Here is a 13,651-nt window from a genome sequence, read left to right on the forward strand (position 1 = left end):
AATAACGTGGTGGACAGGTTTTAAAAATGTGTTGAAGTGTTTTTAATAATGTGGTGGTGAGGTTTTAATAATGTGTTGAGTTATTAATAACGTGGTGGTGAGGTTTTAATAATGTGTTGAGTTATTAATAACGTGGTGGTGAGGTTTTAATAATGTGTTGAAGTGTTTTTAATAACGTGGTGGTGAGGTTTTAATAATGTGTTGAGGTGTTTTTAATAACGTGGTGGTGAGGTTTTAATAATGTGCTGAGGTGTTTTTAATAACGTGGTGGTGAGGTTTTAATGATGTGTTGAAGTGTTTTTAATAACGTGGTGGTGAGGTTTTAATAATGTGTTGAGTTATTAATAACGTGGTGGTGAGGTTTTAAGAATGTGTTGAGGTGTTTTTAATAACGTGGTGGTGAGGTTTTAATAATGTGTTGAGTTTTTAATAACGTGGTGGTGAGGTTTTAATAATGTGTTGAGTTTTTAATAATGTGGTAGTGAGGTTTTAATAACGTGTTGAAGTGTTCTTAATAACGTGGTGGTGAGGTTTTAATCACGTGTTGAAATGTTTTTAATCATGTGGTGGTGAGGTTTTAATAATGTGTTGAAGTGTTTTTAATAATGTGGTGGTGAGGTTTTAATAATGTGTTGAAGTGTTTTTAATAACGTGGTGGTGATGTTTAAATCATGTGTTGAGTTTTTAATTTCGTGGTGGTGAGGTTTTAATAATGTGTGGAAGTGTTTTTAATAACATGGTGGTGAGGTTTTAATAATGTGTTGAAGTGTTTTTAATAACGTGGTGGTGAGGTTTTAATAATGTGTTGAGGTGTTTTTAATAACGTGGTGGTGAGGTTTTAATAATGTGTTGAAGTGTTTTTAATAACGTGGTGGTGAGGTTTTAATAATGTGTTGAGTTTTTAATAACGTGGTGGTGAGGTTTTAATAATGTGTTGAAGTGTTTTTAATAACGTGGTGGTGAGGTTTTAATAATGTGTTGAGTTTTTAATAACGTGGTGGTGAGGTTTTAATAATGTGTTGAAGTGTTTTTAATAACATGGTGGTGATGTTTTAATAATGTGTTGAGTTTTTAATAACGTGGTGGTGAGGTTTTAATAATGTGTTGAAGTGTTTTTAATAACATGGTGGTGATGTTTTAATAATGTGTTGAGTTTTTAATAACGTGGTGGTGAGGTTTTAATAATGTGTTGAGGTGTTTTTAATAACGTGGTGGTGATGTTTTAATAATGTGTTGAGTTTTTAATAACGTGGTGGTGAGGTTTTAATAATGTGTTGAGTTTTTAATAACGTGGTGGTGAGGTTTTAATAATGTGTTGAGGTGTTTTTAACAACGTGGTAGTGAGGTTTTAATAATGTGTTGAGGTGTTTTTAATAACGTGGTGGTGAGGTTTAATAATGTGTTGAGGTGTTTAATAATGTGGTGGTGAGGTTTTAATAATGTGTTGAGGTGTTTTTAATAACGTGGTGGTGAGGTTTAATAATGTGTTGAGGTGTTTTTAATAACGTGGTGGTGAGGTTTTAATAATGTGTTGAAGTGTTTTTAATAACGTGGTGGTGAGGTTTTAATAATGTGTTGAAGTTTTTAATAACGTGGTGGTGAGGTTTTAATAATGTGTTGAAGTGTTTTTAATAACGTGGTGGTGATGTTTTAATAATGTGTTGAAGTGTTTTAATAACGTGGTGGTGAGGTTTTAATCATGTGTTGAAGTGTTTTTCATAACGTGCTGGTGATGTTTTAATAATGTGTTGAATTTTTAATAACGTGGTGGTGAGGTTTTAATAATGTGTTGAGTTTTTAATAACGTGGTGGTGATGTTTTAATAATGTGTTGAGTTATTAATAACGTGGTGGTGAGGTTTTCATGATGTGTTGAATTGTTTTCAATAACGTGGTGGTGATGTTTGAATAATGTGTTGAATTTTTAATAATGTTGTAATGAGGTTTTAATAATGTGTTGAAGTGTTTTTCATAACGTGGTGGTGAGATTTTAATAATGTGTTGAAGTGATTTTAATAACGTGGTGGTGAGGTTTTAATAATGTGTTGAAGTGTTTTTAATAACGTGGTGGTGATGTTTTAATGTGTTGAGTTTTTACTAATGTGGTGGTGAGGTTTTAATAATGTGTTGAAGTGTTTTTAATAACGTGGTGATGTTTTAAGTTGAGTTTTTAATAACGTGGTGGTGAGATTTTAATAATGTGTTGAAGTGTTTTTAATAACGTGGTGGTGAGGTTTTAATGATGTGTTGAAGTGTTTTTAATCACGTGGTGGTGATGTTTTAATAATGTGTTGAGTTTTTACTAATGTGGCGGTGAGGTTTTAAGGATGTGTTGAAGTGTTTTTAATAACGTGGTGGTGAGGTTTTAAAATGTGTTGAAGTGTTTTTAATGATGTGGTGGTGAGGTTTTAATAATGTGTTGAAGTGTTTTTAATAACGTGGTGTTGAGGTTTTAATCATGTGTTGAGTTATTAATAACGTGGTGGTGAGGTTTTAATAACGTGTTGAAGTGTTTTAATAATGTGGGGGTGAGGTTTTAATCATGTGTTGAAGTGTTTTTAATGAAGTGGTGGTGAGGTTTTAATCATGTGTTGAGTTTTTACGAATGTGGTGGTGAGGTTTTAATGATGTGTTGAAGTGTTTTTAATAACGTGGTGGACAGGTTTTAAAAATGTGTTGAAGTGTTTTTAATAATGTGGTGGTGAGGTTTTAATAATGTGTTGAAGTGTTTTTAATAACGTGGTGTTGAGGTTTTAATCATGTGTTGAATTATTAATAACGTGGTGGTGAGGTTTTAATAATGTGTTGAAGTGTTTTAATAATGTGGTGGTGAGGTTTTAATAATGTGTTGAAGTGTTTTCAATTACGTAGTGGTGAGGTTTTAATAATGTGGAGTTTTTAATAACGCGGTAGTGAGGTTTTAATAATGTGTTGAAGTATTTTTAATAACGTGGTGGTGAGGTTTTAATAATGTGTTGAGTTTTTAATAACGTGGAGGTGAGGTTTTAATAATATGTTGAAGTGTTTTTAATGACATGGTGGTGATGTTTTAATCATGTGTTGAGTTTTTAATAACGTCGTGGTGAGGTTTTAATAATGTGTTGAGTTTTTAATAACATTATGGTGAGGTTTTAATCATGTGTTGAGTTTTTAATAACATGGTGGTGAGGTTTTAATAACGTGTTGAAGTGTTTTTAATAACGTGGTGGTGACGTTTTAATAATGTGTTGAAGTGTTTTTAATAACGTGGTGGTGAGGTTTTAATAATGTGTTGAGTTATTAATAACGTGGTGGTGAGGTTTTAATAATGTGTTGAGTTATTAATAAACATGCGACATTAATTGGGTGAGGTTTCATAATGTGTTGGAAGTGTTTTTAATAACGTGGTGGTGAAGTTTAATAATGTGTTGAAGTGTTTTTAATAGCATTGGTGGTGAGGTTTAAGAATGTGTTGAGGTGTTTCTAACCGTCACCACCACGTGGTGAGTTCGTAATGTGAATTTGAGGTGTATTAGAATTAACGTGGAAAATGAGGTTTTAATAATGTGTTGAGGTGTTTTAGTAATCCATGGGTAGTGAGGTTTAATAATGTGGTTGAAGTGTTTTTAATAACTGTGGTGGTGAGGTTTTAATAATGTGTTGAGTGTTTTAATAACGTGGTGGTGAGGTTTTAATAATGTGTTGAGGTGTTTTTAATAGCATTGAACAATTGAGGACATCAAATGTGTTGAAGTGTTTTTAATAACAGTGGTGGTGAGGTTTAATAATAGTGTTGGGGTGTTTTAATTAACTTGATGGTGGTGAGGTTTAAATTCATGTGGGTTGAGAGTGTTTTAATTACGTGCGTGGTGAAGGTTTTAATAATCACGTGTTGTAAGTGTTTTTAATCACATGCTCGTGGTGGTGAGTTAATAATAATGTGTTGAAGTGTTTTAATAAATGATGGTGGTGAGGTTTAATAATGTGTTGAAGTGTTTTTAATAACGTGGTGGTTGATGTTTTAATAAATGGTGTTGGTGTGTTTTGAATAACGTGGAGGTGAGGTTTAATGTATTTGAAGTGTTTAATAACCTGGTGGTGAGAGTTTAATAATGTGTTGGAAGGTGTTTTAATAGCGTGGTGGTAATATTTTAATCATAGTGGTGAAGGTGTTTTAATTCACATTGGTGGTGAGGTTTAATAATGTGTTGAATTTTTAATAATCGTGGTGGTAGGAGGTTGTAATAATGTGGTTGAAGTGTTTTAATAACGTGGTGGTGAGGTTTTAATAATGTGTTGAAGTGTTTTTAATAACTTGATGGTGTTGATGTTTATAATCATGTAATTGGGGTGTATTAATAATTGCGTGGTGGTGAGGTTTTAATAATGTGTTGAAGTGTTTTAATAACCTGGTGGTGAGGGATTTTAATGTGTTGAAGTGTTTTATGTAGCGTTGGTAATGTTTAATCATGTGGTTGAAGTGTTTTTGAATGAAGTGCGTGGTGAGGTTTTAATAATGTATTTGAAGGTGTTTTTTTTAATTTACTAATGTGTTGGTGAGGTTTTAATAATGTGGTTTGAAGTGTTTACTATGCGTGGTGGTGACCAGGTTTTAATAATGTGTTGAAGTGTTTTAATAATAGCATTGGTGGTTGAGAGTTTTAATAATGTAGTTGAGTTATTAATAACGTGGTGGTGAAGGTTTTAATAGCATGTGTTGGGTAATTAATAGCATGTGGTGGTGAGGTTTAATAATGTGTTGGAAGTGTTTTTAATGAACGTGGTGGTGAGGTTTAATCATGTGTTGGGTTATTAATACTTGATGGTGGTGAGGTTTTAATGATGGTGTTGAAGTGTTTTTAATAGCATTAATTTGGTGAGGTTTTAAAATGTGTTGAGAGTGTTACTTTAATAACGTGGTGGTGAGGTTTTAATAATGTATTTGAGTTATTAATAGCATTGGTGGTGAGTTTTAGAATGTGTTGGAGTAATTAATAAACGCGATGGTGGTGAGGTTTAATAATGTGTTGAAGTGTTTTTAATAAACGTGGTGGTGAGGTTTTAATAATGTGTTGAGTTTTTAATAATAGCGTGGTGGTGAGGTTTTTAATAATGTGTTGAAGTGTTTTAATAGCATTAACGTGGTGAGTGAGTTTAATCAAATGCGATGTTGAAAGTGTTTTTAATCATGTGGTGGTGAATTTTAATAATGTGTTGAAGTGTTTTTAATAATGATGGTGAGTGAGGTTTTAAAGATGTGTTGGAAGGTGTTTTTAATAACGTGGTGGTGATGTTTAAATCATGTGTTAGAAGTTTTTAATAGCATTAATTCGTGGTGGTGAGGTTTAATAATGTGTGGAAGTGTTTTAATAACGTGGGTGGTGAAGGTTTAATAATGTGTTTGAGTGTTCTTCAATAGCATTGGTGGTGAAAGGTTTAATAATGTGTTGAAATGTTTTTAATAACGTAATTGGTAGTGAGGTTTTTAATAATGTGTTGAAGTGTTTTTAATAGCGATGGTGGTTGAGGTTTTAATAATGTGTTGAAGTGTTTTTAATAAACGTGGTGGTGATGTTTTAAATCATGTGTTGAAGTGTTTTTAACTGTGGTGGTGATGTTTTTAATAATGTGTGGAAGTGTTTTTAATAGCATTAACGTGGTGGTGAGGTTTAATAATGTGTTGGAAGTGTTTTTCAATAACATGGTGGTGATGAGGTTTTAATAATGTGTTGAGTTTTTAATAGCATTGGTAGTGAGGTTTTAATAACATATAATGTGTTGAAGTGTTTTTAATAGCGACAATGGTGGTGAGTTTAATCATGTGTTGGAGTTTTAATATAGCATTAGTGGTGAGTTTTAATAATGTGTTGAAGTGTTTTTTAATAATGATGGTGGTGATGTTTTATAATGTGTTGGAAGTGTTTTTAATAACATGTTGGTGAGGTTTAATAATGTGTTGGAAGTGTTTTAATAACGTGGTGGTGAGGTTTCGTAATAATGTGTTGAGTTTTACTAATAGCATTAGGCGGTGAGGTTTAATAATGTGTTGGAAGTGTTTTAATAACTTGATGGTGGTGAGTCTTTAAAATGTGTTGAAGTGTTTTTAATAGCATGTAGTGGTGAGGTTTTAATCATGTGTTGAAGTGTTTTAATAACGTGGTGGTTGAGGTTTTAATAATATGTTGGAAGTGTATTAATAACTTGATGGTGGTGAGTTTAATAGATGTTGAAGTGTTTTAATAATGTGTTGAGTTTTTAATAACGTGGTGGTTGAGGTTTTAATAATGTGTTGGAAGTGTTTTAATCCATTGAATTTGGTGATGTTTTAAGGATGTGTTGAAGTGTTTTACTAATAACGTGGCGGTGAGGTTTTAGAGGATGTGTTGGAAGTGTTTTTAATAACGTGGTGGTGAGGTTTTTAAATGTTGAATGTGTTTGATGTTTTTAATAGCATGTGGTGTTGAGTGAGTTTTAATAATGTGTTGAGGTTATTAATAAGCGTGGTGGTGAGGTTTAATAACGTGTTGAAGTGTTTAATAATGGGTTGAGTTTTTAATAACGTGGTGGTGAGGTTTTCATGATGTGTTGAAGTGTTTTTAATAACGTGGTGGTGAAGTTTTAAGAATGTGTTGAGGTGTTTTTAATAACGTGGTGGTGAGGTTTTAATAATGTGTTGAGGTGTTTTTAATAACGTGGTGGTGAGGTTTTAATAATGTGTTGAGTTATTAATAATGTGGTGGTGAGGTTTTAATAATGTGTTGAGTTTTTAATAACGTGGTGGTGAGGTTTTAATGATGTGGTGAAGTGTTTTTAATAACGTGGTGGTGAGGTTTTAATAATGTGTTGAGTTTTTAATAACGTGGTGGTGAGGTTTTAATAATGTGTTGAGTTTTTAATAACGTGGTGGTGAGGTTTTAATAATGTGTTGAAGTGTTTTTAATAACATGGTGGTGAGGTTTTAATAATGTGTTGAGTTTTTATTAACGTGGTGGTGAGGTTTAAATCATGTGGTGAGGTGCTTAGAATTGCGTGAAAGTGAGGTTTTAATAATGTGTTGAGGTGTTTTTAATAACATGGTGGTGAGGTTTTAATAATGTGTTGAAGTGTTTTTAATAATGTGGTGGTGAGGTTTTAATAATGTGTTGAAGTGTTTTTAATAACGTGGTGGTGAGGTTTTAATAATGTGTTGAGGTGTTTTTAATAACGTGGTGGTGAGGTTTTAATAATGTGTTGAAGTGTTTTAATAAAGTGGTGGTGAGGTTTTAATAATGTGTTGAGGTGTTTTTAATAACGTGGTGGTGAGGTTTTAATAATGTGTTGAGGAGTTTTTAATAACATGGTGGTGATGTTTTTATTATGTGTGGAAGTGTTTTTAATTACGTGGTGGTGAGGTTTTAATTACGTGTTGAATTTTTAATAACGTGGTGGTGAGGTTGTAATAATGTGTTGAGTTTTTAATAACGTGGTGGTGAGGTTTTAATGTGTTGAAGTGTTTTTAATAACGTGGTGTTGATGTTTTATAATGTGGTGGGGTGTTTTGAATTGCGTGGAGGTGAGGTTTTATTAATGTGTTGAGTTTTTAATAACGTGGTGGTGAGGTTTTAATGTGTTGAAGTGTTTTTAATAATGCGTTGGTAATGTTTTAATCATGTGGTGATGTGTTTTGAATTGCGAGGTGAGGTTTTAATAATGTGTTGAGGTGTTTTTAATAACATGGTGGTGAGGTTTTAATAATGTGGTGAAGTGTTTTTAATAACGTGGTGGTGAGGTTTTAATAATGTGTTGAAGTGTTTTTAATAACGTGGTGTTGAGGTTTTAATCATGTGTTGAGTTATTAATAACGTGGTGGTGAGGTTTTAATAACATGTTGAAGTGTTTTAATAATGTGGTGGTGAGGTTTTAATCATGTGTTGAAGTGTTTTTAATGAAGTGGTGGTGAGGTTTTAATCATGTGTTGAGTTTTTACTAATGTGGTGGTGAGGTTAATGATGTGTTGAAGTGTTTTTAAGAACGTGGTGGACAGGTTTTAAAAATGTGTTGAAGTGTTTTTAATAATGTGGTGGTGAGGTTTTAATAATGTGTTGAGTTATTAATAACGTGGTGGTGAGGTTTTAATAATGTGTTGAGTTATTAATAACGTGGTGGTGAGGTTTTAATAATGTGTTGAAGTGTTTTTAATAACATGGTGGTGAGGTTTTAATAATGTGTTGAGGTGTTTTTAATAACGTGGTGGTGAGGTTTTAATAATGTGCTGAGGTGTTTTTAATAACGTGGTGGTGAGGTTTTAATAATGTGTTGAGGTGTTTTTAATAACGTGGAGGTGAGGTTTTAATGAGGTGTTGAGTTATGAATAACGTGGTGGTGAGGTTTTAATAATGTGTTGAGTTTTTAATAACGTGGTGGTGAGGTTTTAATAATGTGTTGAGGTGTTTTTAACAACGTGGTAGTGAGGTTTTAATAATGTGGTTGTGAGGTTTTAATAATGTGTTGAAGTGTTTTTAATAACGTGGTGGTGAGGTCTTAATAATGTGTTAAGTTTTTAATAATGTGGTAGTAACGTTTTAATAATGTGTTGAAGTGTTTTTAATAACGTGGTGGTGATGTGTTAATAATGTATTGAAGTGTTTGAGTTACATGGTGGTGAGGTTTTAATCATGTGTTGAGGTGTTTTTAATGACGTGGTGGTGATGTTTTAATAATGTGTTGAAGTGTTTTTAATAATGTGGTGGTGATGTTTTAATAATGTGTTGAATTTTTAATAACGTGGTGGTGAGGTTTTAATAATGTGTTGAGTTTTTAATAACGTGGTGGTGATGTTTTAATAATGTGTTGAGTTATTAATAACGTGGTGGTGAGGTTTTCATGATGTGTTGAATTGTTTTCAATAACGTGGTGGTGATGTTTGAATAATGTGTTGAATTTTTAATAATGTTGTAATGAGGTTTTAATAATGTGTTGAAGTGTTTTTCATAACGTGGTGGTGAGATTTTAATAATGTGTTGAAGTGATTTTAATAACGTGGTGGTGAGGTTTTAATAATGTGTTGAAGTGTTTTTAATAACGTGGTGGTGATGTTTTAATAAAGTGTTGAGTTTTTAATAACGTGGTGGTGAGGTTTTAATAATGTGTTGAAGTGTTTTTAATAACGTGGTGTTGAGGTTTTAATCATGTGTTGAGTTATTAATAACGTGGTGGTGAGGTTTTAATAACGTGTTGAAGTGTTTTAATAATGTGGGGTGAGGTTTTAATCATGTGTTGAAGTGTTTTTAATGAAGTGGTGGTGAGGTTTTAATCATGTGTTGAGTTTTTACGAATGTGGTGGTGAGGTTTTAATGATGTGTTGAAGTGTTTTTAATAACGTGGTGGACAGGTTTTAAAAATGTGTTGAAGTGTTTTTAATAATGTGGTGGTGAGGTTTTAATAATGTGTTGAAGTGTTTTTAATAACGTGGTGTTGAGGTTTTAATCATGTGTTGAATTATTAATAACGTGGTGGTGAGGTTTTAATAATGTGTTGAAGTGTTTTAATAATGTGGTGGTGAGGTTTTAATAATGTGTTGAAGTGTTTTCAATTACGTAGTGGTGAGGTTTTAATAATGTGGAGTTTTTAATAACGCGGTAGTGAGGTTTTAATAATGTGTTGAAGTATTTTTAATAACGTGGTGGTGAGGTTTTAATAATGTGTTGAGTTTTTAATAACGTGGAGGTGAGGTTTTAATAATATGTTGAAGTGTTTTTAATGACATGGTGGTGATGTTTTAATCATGTGTTGAGTTTTTAATAACGTCGTGGTGAGGTTTTAATAATGTGTTGAGTTTTTAATAACATTATGGTGAGGTTTTAATCATGTGTTGAGTTTTTAATAACATGGTGGTGAGGTTTTAATAACGTGTTGAAGTGTTTTTAATAACGTGGTGGTGATGTTTTAATAATGTGTTGAAGTGTTTTTAATAACGTGGTGGTGAGGTTTTAATAATGTGTTGAGTTATTAATAATGTGGTGGTGAGGTTTTAATAATGGGTTGAGTTTTTAATAACGTGGTGGTGAGGTTTTCATGATGTGTTGAAGTGTTTTTAATAACGTGGTGGTGAAGTTTTAAGAATGTGTTGAGTTTTTAATAATGTGGTGGTGAGGTTTTAAGAATGTGTTGAGGTGTTTTTAATAACGTGGTGGTGAGGTTTTAATAATGTGTTGAGTTATTAATAATGTGGTGGTGAGGTTTTAATAATGTGTTGAGTTTTTAATAACGTGGTGGTGAGGTTTTAATGATGTGGTGAAGTGTTTTTAATAACGTGGTGGTGAGGTTTTAATAATGTGTTGAGTTTTTAATAACGTGGTGGTGAGGTTTTAATAATGTGTTGAGTTTTTAATAACGTGGTGGTGAGATTTTAATGTGTTGAAGTGTTTTTAATAACATGGTGGTGAGGTTTTAATAATGTGTTGAAGTGTTTTTATTAACGTGGTGGTGAGGTTTAAATCATGTGGTGAGGTGTTTAGAATTGCGTGAAAGTGAGGTTTTAATAATGTGTTGAGGTGTTTTTAATAACATGGTGGTGAGGTTTTAATAATGTGTTGAAGTGTTTTTAATAATGTGGTGGTGAGGTTTTAATAATGTGTTGAAGTGTTTTTAATAACGTGGTGGTGAGGTTTTAATAATGTGTTGAGGTGTTTTTAATAACGTGGTGGTGAGGTTTTAATAATGTGTTGAAGTGTTTTAATAAAGTGGTGGTGAGGTTTTAATAATGTGTTGAGGTGTTTTTAATAACGTGGTGGTGAGGTTTTAATAATGTGTTGAGGAGTTTTTAATAACATGGTGGTGATGTTTTTATTATGTGTTGAAGTGTTTTTAATTACGTGGTGGTGAGGTTTTAATTACGTGTTGAATTTTTAATAACGTGGTGGTGAGGTTGTAATAATGTGTTGAGTTTTTAATAACGTGGTGGTGAGGTTTTAATGTGTTGAAGTGTTTTTAATAATGCGTTGGTAATGTTTTAATCATGTGGTGATGTGTTTTGAATTGCGAGGTGAGGTTTTAATAATGTGTTGAGGTGTTTTTAATAACATGGTGGTGAGGTTTTAATAATGTGAGTAGGGTAAGAATACTGATTCTGGCTCACTTTGCCCCATGTAAATGAATGGGGGATTTTCAGCGATTTATATTTTTTTTCCCTAAAAATAAATCCCCTTTTTATCCCAAGGTATATTTATTTGTCTCCCCTTTTAACTTGGAGGTTGAACCTCATTGAATTGAACAGCTCACTCATTGAACCTATAAAGATTTGTTCATTCTCAAATTCCTTCAATAGTTTAATTTTCTTTGCACAATAATCCCCATCTAAAATATTGACAAACAAAACATTTGAATCTTTATATTTTTTAAGATACCCCTTTTGTGCCATTACGAAATGATAAACTTCTCTTAATGCTCTTGTTTGACCACCTCCTGAGCCACAGGTTATTTTTTGTTAAGCCCCGCCCACTTTTCTTTAAGCCCCGCCCACTTTTGCTAAGCCCCGCCCACTTTTGCTAAGCTCCGCCCACTTTTCATGAGGTATTTTTCTAAGCCACGCCCACTTTTCCTAAGCTCCGCCTACTTTTGCTAAGCCCCGCCCACTCTTACATCATTTCCAGTTCATCTCTGACTCACAAAGAAATCACTAGAAAATTACAGGATGTTATGGTTTTGAAAAATTTCCCAATGAAGGCTTGCCTAGGCTTGCCCAGGGAATTTCCAAAGGAAACCACACCCACCAGTCTTTCTCTATAAAAGCTTCAAACCCAGGCTCCATTTTAAACATTTGTTCTTGCTGGCAATGGTGTTCTGTGTGCTTGTCTCGAACTGTCTGTCTTCTCTGGAACTAAACCTTCAAGTTGATGAACTGGATTCAAACCTCTTATCTATTGAGGTAAGATTTTTTATTTTCCTATTTTCAAACTTTGATTGAAGCATACTCATTTAATAATTAAATAACTTAATTAATACATTATTATTTTCTCTCACAGGAAATTGTGTCTGAAATACGAAATGAAAATACTGCTTTTGCTACAACTTGGGGGAAATTGTTGGCTTGGTTGAAGACCTTGAGTGGGATGACTTTGGTGTTCCTTGGAACTCTCTGTCTTCTATGGAACTAAACCTTCAAGTTGATGAACTGGATTCAAACCTCTTATCTATTGAGGTAAGATTTTTTATTTTCCTATTTTCAAACTTTGATTGAAGCATACTCATTTAATAATTAAATAACTTAATTAATACATTATTATTTTCTCTCACAGGAAATTGTGTCTGAAATACGAAATGAAAATACTGCTTTTGCTACAACTTGGGGCGAAATTGTTGGCTTGGTTGAAGACCTTATGAGCGACCAAGACCCACAGAACGAGTTCGTCCTTGATGACCCAACCAAAGAGTTATACCTTGGAGACCAGCAAAATCCTGAAAAAGAGTTTTACAGCAATAGTACTCATTGTGAGTTATCAAGACAATACCCACTGAACAAGTTATACCTTGATGAGCCAGAATACAAGTTTTACCTTGGAGACTCACAAATTTTGAAAAATCAGTAAATGAGTTCTGCCTTGATGGTTTAAATAACTACCTTGGAGACTCAGGAAAAGGGTTCTGCCAAGATGGTTCTAAATATGGGGCCTACCTTGGAGACTCACAAATTTTAAAAAAATCAGTAAATGAGTTCTGCCTTGATGGTTTAAATAACTACCTTGGAGACTCAGGAAAAGGGTTCTGCCAAGATGGTTCTAAATATGGGGCCTACCTTGGAGACTCACAAATTTTGAAAAAATCAGTAAATGAGTTCTGCCTTGATGGTTTAAATAACTACCTTGGAGACTCAGGAAAAGGGTTCTGCCAAGATGGTTCTAAATATGGGGCCTACCTTGGAGACTCACAAATTTTGAAAAAATCAGTAAATGAGTTCTGCCTTGATGGTTTAAATAACTACCTTGGAGACTCAGGAAAAGGGTTCTGCCAAGATGGTTCTAAATATGGGTCCTACCTTGGAGACTCACAAATTTTGAAAAAATCAGTAAATGAGTTATCCTTAAGAGACTTTGTAAGTTGGTTTTACTTTGAATACTTGAAATGTGGGTTCTGGATTGATAACTCACAATGTGATACATATCTTGGAAACTCAACGGGAATGTGGTTATACCTTGAAGACTTGGAAAGTTGGGTTTATGTTGGACACTTGAAACTTTTTTGGGGGCTTTTATTTATTTATTTATTTATTTATTATTATTATTATTTTATTTATTTATATTTTGGAGACTTTTGGAGTTGCTATCACTCTTTGGGATCTAAACCTATCGATGTAGTTCTTTGTCGGATGGTGCTTGATGGGAGCAAGATCAAGAAAGTTCTGGGAAGAAAGTGCAGGCTTACTCCCCCTTTTTACGTCATCAAACCTGAAAGCCTTAAAAGACAGAATTGGAAGAAGAGAAAAAAAAAAACGTAAAATATATATATATATATATATATATATATATATATATATATATATATATATATATATATATATATATATATAGGTGGAAATCTCATTTTGAAAAAGACTGTGTTGGGTGAGGATTGAGTTGGGGTTGAGATTTTGAATGTGAGGGTTGGGGTTGAGATTTTGAATGTGAGGGTTGGGACACACACACATACACACCAACAAA

Source organism: Eptatretus burgeri, chromosome 7 (assembly GCF_056783735.1).
Source record: "Eptatretus burgeri isolate ZD-2024b chromosome 7, Ebu_testis_v1, whole genome shotgun sequence".
In the NCBI taxonomy this organism is placed as follows: Eukaryota; Metazoa; Chordata; class Myxini; order Myxiniformes; family Myxinidae; genus Eptatretus; species Eptatretus burgeri.